General features: G+C 38.0%; 1 long non-coding RNA gene across 1 annotated transcript; it reads right to left on the bottom strand.

Moving 5' to 3' along the window:
* Positions 1 to 3965: 3965 nt before the first annotated feature.
* LOC121051724 lies at positions 3966 to 6193 on the bottom strand. Its single transcript, XR_005806635.1, has 2 exons — positions 5582 to 6193; positions 3966 to 5113 (listed from the first exon to the last, which is right to left on the bottom strand). It is a non-coding gene; the product is annotated as an uncharacterized LOC121051724 (long non-coding RNA).
* Positions 6194 to 8128: the final 1935 nt, after the last annotated feature.

The following is an 8128-nucleotide window of genomic DNA, read 5'->3' as shown; positions in this document are numbered from 1 at the left end:
TATCTTTCAGTTAAGTCACCACTTTGTCAAAGCAAATAGAGTTGCCAATCGAGCACTCTTTGCTAACTGGTGCATGTTAGAATATATTACTTGTTGTAATATGGGGTTCAGGCTCTATGTCCCCCCCCCCCCCCCCCCCCCCCCGCCCAAATTATTCTATGGTTTCATTAATTAAGGCTTGAGGGTAGCCGCACCGGCCCTCTTTTCAAAAAAAAAAACCCACACTAATTTTTCTATCAGTGCGGGAAGACCAAAGACCACCCCACCAAATAGAATAAATGTTGAATCTATGAGTGTCGGGTAGCCATTGGGCTTCCAACATAGATTTTAGTAACTATTAAGATTTATACGCACTGATTTCAATCAGTGTGTATAGCTCTTTTTGCTAGTAGTGCAAAGTACCCCATCTTTAACAAAACTATACACCCAGCACAAACAATCCAAAATTCCCAGTGTTCTTCCTTCTTTAGTGTTTTGTTTATCACATTTTCAGTTTCTTGTTCTCCTTCATTTTTTGACTTGCGGATGACCCACAGAACTAGGAGTCCATTGTCAACCAATCTAACAAACCATGTAGTATCTCTTGCATCTAACCACTCTTCATCACCACCATGCTCCAAATGATAAATAAACCACAAAAGAATCTACTTTTGAGTCCAGCCCCGAAGCTAATCGTCCCTAGACTTGTCAAACAACTCGCAACGAACTTCGCTATTAGCAGCATCACTCTTTGAGACGGGAAAAAGAAATTATTTAGGATTACCTCTTCCCTCTACTCACTCCATGATACTAGTATTGTTTTGAATATTGAATAAAATTGTATGATCTAGCTCAACAAGGATAGGGACCTTGAATTCTAATCTCTGGAAATTAAGAAGATTTTCCAAGGATTAACTTTTTTTTACCAACCTAAACTTTCACTCATTCTTCATGTTAGTCCCTGAACTTCCAATTTCATCAACAACACCCTTGAACGTTAAATCTGACGTTCAGAGCCCACTGTAAGGCCTTAAAAGGTCATTTCAAGACAAAAAAAAAAAGAACAAACAAAATATATATCTTCTTCTTCCTTCAATCCCACTTCGACGTCCTCTCTCTCCTGTCAAACCTAATCTCACCTCGATTTCCATTTCACCTCTCTCCAAAACTCCCTCATCCAAAACCTCTAAACCCTAGAGTCCCAATCCCCAAACTCTTCTACCTCTACCACAATAGTGCTAAATTCCAAAATCAAAAATCACACCACCAGAAACAAGCCTCTACCGCCGCTCGATCGACACCACCATCTGCATCCTCAAGATCTTCGGAACCGATCTGGCGCTTCACCACACATACCCATGTCAAATTCTCACCCAATACAATCATAACCCACGTGCAAATTTACTTTCCCAACCCATTCAAACTAGGTTAAGGGTTAGTCAAGCATACCATTGATCAAAAAATCAGAGTAGGGCCACCAATCCATCTGGTCGGTGGCGACGGAGAGAGACTCCTCATCAGAGAGCTTGCCAATTTTCTAACGAGATCGTGCACTTCGAGCGGCGATCATCGAGATGGGGCACAAAAGGAGCCAGGCGCGAAGGGGATCCGCTTAACGAGGTCTTCTAGGTTCTTAAGCATGTAGCTTTAAAAGTATGGTATTCTTATTCTTTCTCTGCGTACTATGAAGCTTGTTCAAGTAGAAAAGGGATTTGGGTCTGGGGTGAATCATGGTATTTAGAGGAGAAATGCAGAAGAAGAAGAAGAGGTGGCCAAGGTGGGTTTGGGTAGGGGTTAATCATGGGTTTGGGAGTGTGAATTTGGAGAGGTAGCCAAGATGGGTTTGGGTAGGGGATTAATCATGGGTTTGGGAGCGTGAATTTGGAGAGGTGGCCAAGGTGGGTTTGGGTAGGGGGCTAATCATGGGTTTGGGACCGTGAATTTGGAGAGGTGGCAAAGGTGGGTTTGGGTAGGGGGCTAATCATGGGTTGGGAGTGTGAATTTGGAGAGGTGGATGAATTTAGTGGGGAAGGTTGGCTTTAGATTAAATTAAATTGGAATATGGAGCAGAGTAAGAAGCAACAAAGAAGAAGAACAGAGAAGAACGAAGAAAGAAGAAGAAAGGAGGCGTGGCTGAGGAATGGCCTAATATGATTTTTTTTGTCTTTTTTTTTATGACATATTTCTTTTATCTTGAAATGACCATTTTAGCCCTTATAGTGGACCCCGAACTTCAGATTTAATGTCCAATTTGGACAGAGCTCAAGAAATTGGACACGGCTAATGAAAATTGGGAGTTCAGGAGTGTTGTAGATGAAATTGGAAGTTCAGAGATTAACATGAAGAATGAGTTAAAGTTCAGGTAGCTAAACAGGAATTAATCCTTTTCCAAAATATAGTATAGAATTAAACAAGATAAAAAAAAAATCAATGGATAATCATGATTATGGCCTTATGGGTATGAACTGGTTGTATCAGGGCTGGTCCTTAAAAGGCTTGAGGTAAAGAATTAGAATGTGGCCTTATATGAATTTTAACTATTTTTTTATTAAATTGTTATACAAAATCTTTTTTTTTTTTTGGTTAAATTTAATGATTACAAAAATAATAACAACATAAAGAAATATATAAAACCTATTTTGTTTGTAGATTTATAAATTCTAAGACCTAGAATGGCTAAAAATTCCTAGTTTGAAACGAGTTTGAAAAGGGTCTCAGTGGGATTCGAACCACAACTCCAGTGGTTTCAACAATGGTTAAAATATCAATGCTAATGCAAACTGCATGTCATTTATGTGCAAATTATATATATATATATATATATATATATATTTTATAATCATACTGGAGGTCAGATCTCTCGAGGCTCGCCGGAAACCCGTGGCCTAAGGCGGCTACCTCAGTTGGCAACCCTCAGGGCCGGCTCTGGATTTGTATACCCAATTATGGATATTAGATATAACTACCAGAAGCCTATTGGAGGCACAATTGTTAGACATCCAGACCCATCTCATAACAAGTATTCAGTTTGCTAGGTGCATGTAATTTGTTTAGCTAGGTATTTTGCGAATGTTTACTGGGTTTAATTAAATATTTTGAATATAAATAAATGGAATACTTGGCTAAACACAGCCAATAACAAGAGAACACGTGTCCAATAACCATGTAAAAGTGTTTGACAGGAATGGCGTTGTCTCTCTCTCTCTCTCTCTCTCTCTCTCTCTCTCTCTCTAAACCCTAGCCATAGGTTTTCTTCACAGGCTAACGCTGAACTCGTGCGGCGGCGTCGATGTCGGCCTCTGATCGTGCCGATTTGCTGTGTGGCTGCCGGACGGGGAGTGGTTCCTATGCTCATGTGGCTCTAATGGTGTTGCTAGGCAAGGAGATCTGCAAGGTTTGCTCACCCATTTCAATCTCTGTTCTGGCGATGGCAGCGGTTCCATCTTGGTGCGCGGCAAGGATACTTGGTCCCTCAGGTCGAGTACTTTGGAGGAGGCGTGGAAGGATGCTATTGGCGACGCTGGGAATGGTCATGGTCAGCGTAGTGTTGATGGTGGGGTGTTTCTGGACCAGGTCAGCTTTGTTGGGTTTGCTTGGGCTGGTGATCTCATTTGGGCTGTGGACCGCAATTTAATTAGATTTCTAGTTTTATTTTCTTTTTTTTGGGGAACTCTAGGTTAGTAATTTAGTTTACTTTCAATAATGCCCTAAGTTTTTTAGGGCGCTACGCACTTTCATGTCTCTAGCGAATCTTCCGGAGTAGTACAGATGGAAGATTCATGTTATTTCGATGTATTTAATGTCAAATGAGTGACCTAATTCTATGTACCACTGTGGGTACTAACACATATTCTTGTTTGTCTAGATGGCAGCGGAATGGTATGTAATGGTCATTCTGACTTTTGATCAATATATTGGCTTTGCCATCATTCAAAAAAAAAAGAATGTAAAGAAGATTCCCCCACAATAAACTATAAGTACCATTCTTGTTAAATGGACACGTGTCCTCTTGTTATTGACTATGGTTAGCCAAGTATTATCTCACATAAATGACTAGGTATACTTAGAAATTTATTTGGTACATTTAGAAATACTCATTTTTGGGTCAGTTTTATTTTCAATTCAGTTTTCGATGGCCCAACTCAAATTCTGAGTTTCAACCATCCACTCAAAACAAAATAGAGCCATCTGCTCGGGCTTTTTTTTTTTTTTCTGGATCTTCTCAACACCTTTCAATCTTCTGAGATGACTCAAGATGTGGTGGCTCAATGATCGACGGCCTTAACATTGACTGAAGATGTGGTGGTGGACTTTGGATAGGTGGGTACAACGACGATGGCTAGTTCCTTCTACTATTTCGTGAGACGGCTGGTGACCAGCAAACCTAATGATGATAAATCCGAGATGATGGCAGCGGCTCGATCTCAGTCCATGGTAAGGAGCGGTTCGTGTTTGGCTTCATGAACAATGGCAGTGGAATGATGTTATTTTTGGTAGAGTACAATGGTTTGGGTGAGGTTGAGGGGATTCACATCCAAAACCAATTGACAATTGATGGAATAGTCTAAACCCTTATAAACTCATAGGCAAAGTCCAATTTTTCCTATGAGGGATGTATATATTCTCAACAAGGAGATCCCACCGCTTCATTGCTAGGACTTCCATGGGTTGGTTGCTCGATAACAAGAGAGTATAAATTTGCTGAAGTGTTGGTGGTGGAGGTGGATTTGCAATACAACAAGGTGAAGGGGTTGCTGCAACGCTTGTGCTCCAGCAGGTTGCGATCAATTCTTGATCAAGAAGAAGGCGCAGGCGAGGAGTAAACTGCTAGTGATGTACTGGGGAAATTGGCTGGTACCAGGAAAGTGACACAACTGTCAAGCAAGGTGGTGTAAGGTGATACGGTGGTGGAGTTAGACATCGCAGCTGCTCTAGTAGTGGAGCCCATGGCAGAGATATGACGGAGTCGTATCCGGTGATGCTTTTACAACAGCCGCAGTGTGGCTTGCAAAGACCATTCTAGGCTGGAATTCCGAAGCTCTTCTCCTCCTCCAAATGTCATTGGGGTGAGGCGTTGTGCTACAGCTCGAACGGCGACGATAACATCATCATCGTTTCACTTGAACCGTAATTTCTGGAAAACATTATCGATCAAAAACCAAATTTTTCTCCACATGCATCTCTGTATCTTGATAATCGTGTTCTTCGCAACCAGGCATAAATGAGGTAGAAACATATATGTTTACCAATGATAAAATGCTGCATTTTTTAGAAGATTGATTTACAGAAAATATGAACATTGTGATCCGCGGGTTTTAATCTTATTTTACCCAAAAAAGCTCGTAGTCATCACTCATCACCCGACAAGCAGCTATCAAAGGTTATGAATTTTGGAATTCAACCCTAGAGATTATAGATTTGTGCAATTCAATTGGTTTCTTACATGGCCACGGCCATTATAAACCCCATGATAATTTCGCTATACAGTTTTCTTTATTATTTAAAATATAATTCTTTCATCTAAAAAAAAAAAATGCTGCAAATTAACTTTTGCATCTAGAGTCTACTTGTAACAAATTAGTCTTATTAACTAGTCACCAACCTGAGGACTTACGAAAGATCGAAATATCATGAAGTAACGCTGCTTCACTGGTGAGTTGTGGCCTCTGGACTAGCCGATGTTGCGGAGGTCGGATGTTCAAATTTCATTAACATCATGAGATGAGTAGTGTGGGGATAAAATATTGCCTTTTCTCCTCAGAAAAATAAAAAAGAGAAGCTGGTTCATATGTGTATCAAACATAACTAACAACAGCTGCCATATGGTGATGATCTGGAACTTGTGGCAAGCGAGACATGGCGAGAAATACAAGCACCGCCATGATCAAGACCGGAACAAATAGAAGAATCAAAGGAGGCGGCGGCAGTGGTGGCAAAAGCAGCGGTAGCACAACAAGAAACACTGTCAAAAGTAATAAAACCATGACAGATATGATTCTAAAGCTGCACCTCAACATTCACATCAATCCGCGAACATATATTCACTGCAATTGCAAGATCACTTTTGAGCAACCCATGAATTCATTCCATACATATAGATATCTGTACCGTGTAGATGAGTGATTTGTGAGTCAAGAAGTACATATGAAAAGAATATATATTAGGAATAAGATGAACGATAAGAGGAAATGAAGAAGTGAAAAGGAAATGAGAACGAAATCAAGGAAAATGATTTAAATAGAAGTTTGGTGGAGACTGCTGATAGAAATTAGGACTTTTGCTTTTCTCTCCATGTCCCGGTTCACCCAACCAAAACGTATTTTACTTCTAAATTAATAAATAATCACTATTTATCGGGTTCATTGTGCTTGGTCATGTTATTTGCAAAGAACTTCTTTTGTTTTTGTTTTTAATATTGTCTGTAGTTCTGTACTGCTTTTTCTTTTGTTAGTATCCTTTGAAACAGTTCTTCCAAGTAGTTTTTGTTTACCACATACATATCGCTCCATGTTAATGTTTTTGAAAAAAGAAAAAACAGTATTAAGATTGAAGTATACATTAGCATTCACCAAAGTTAATAAGAATAATAAAAATGGTGCAGGTATTGTACTTATCAATCAGTTCTGTTCCACATTTTGTGTAATTATAATATTATATAGAAAGGCCGGTATATATATACCTCTTTTAGGAACAACCTGATGGAGAGCTTAGGATTTGCCGCTTCATAATGAACAGAAGTTTACTATGAATTTACAATTAATTACAATTTATCTGTAAACTACAATAAAATAGCATCTGTATTCCAGACAGAATGAACCTCTCTGATCTTTTAATTATGAGTTTTTATCACCACTAGGGTCAAAACTTTCTTGCACCGGACAAAATGATACAGAACTTTCAAAAGTGATCAAAGTGATATCTAAATTTTTAAAAACAAATAACCTTGATACTCAACTTTCATAAGTGATGAAAATAATACCTAAAGTTTTAAAAACAAATCAACTTGATACCTTGGTTTATTTTTTGTAACTTTTGTTAAAATTGATCACGTGTGGTGCAATGTTTTGTGGGGTTATAATAATATTTTACACAAAAATTGTTTTTCAATTATTTTTTATTTTACTTTGTTAATTCTCTTCTTCTTCTATCTCTACCTCTCTCTCTCTCTCTCTTTCCATTTTTCTTTGTTTCTTTAGAAGTTGGAAAACATCCGAATTTTATTTGATTCTACGATCGATGGTAGAAATTGAAATTGAATGGAAGATTTTTTTTAATTCTATACAAGAAGAAGATTGGATTATAGATGTTTGATGGCCCTCAGACCACAAATTACTTCAATTTTTGGGCTTGATTTTGCATTTGTTTATCAAAGAAGTTAGAAAAAATAAACCGAGGTATCAAGTTGATTTGTTTTTAAAACTTTAGATATCATTTTGATCACTTATGAAAGTTAGGTATCAAGTTGATTTGTTTTTAAAAATTTAGGTATCATTTTGATCATTTTTGAAAGTTGGGTATCATTTTGTCCGGTGCAAGAAAGTTTTGACCCTAGTGGTAGTAAAAACTCTTTAATTATATATATTAAGGTATATGTTATAATGTCTCTTCACAGCGTGTCATAGATGCTGCAATTAGTGCTTATACACAGATTTTGTATGTAATTAAAAACCATATAATAGTGGCCAGCTAGTACACAAGTCACCTATTGATTTTAGAATACATATACTATATTTCCGCCATTCATCATTACTCATTACAGTAATAACGAACGGAAAAAAGAAGCCACCGGCTCCTCCTCTGTTGGGGTTTCTAGGATTTGGCTTATTCTCCTCCATTCTGCTTATTATCTTACAGTGCGTTTACAAAACTTGAATCAAGTTGAGAAAGGGTTTGAGAGAGAAGGAATAGAAGAAGATGGAAAAGGGACGAACACTAGGTATTCCTATCAAGAAGTTTACTAGTATTCGAATTGGAGTAGAAATTAATAGGTACTTTTATATTATTGAAGATATAAGGGTATTTTTTGGTTAAAAGAAAAAAAAAAGGACATTGTGTTACAAACTTACAAAATAATATGGGGAAAATGTTGTTTAGTCCCTGTACTATGACTCTGTCATCGTTTCAGTCCTTGACATTTTAATTTAATCTG

The sequence above is a fragment of the Rosa chinensis genome, chromosome 1 (assembly GCF_002994745.2).
Source record: "Rosa chinensis cultivar Old Blush chromosome 1, RchiOBHm-V2, whole genome shotgun sequence".
NCBI lineage: Eukaryota > Viridiplantae > Streptophyta > Magnoliopsida > Rosales > Rosaceae > Rosa > Rosa chinensis.
Note: the sequence above shows the minus strand (reverse complement) of the source record. Positions and strands in the feature narration are given on the sequence as shown.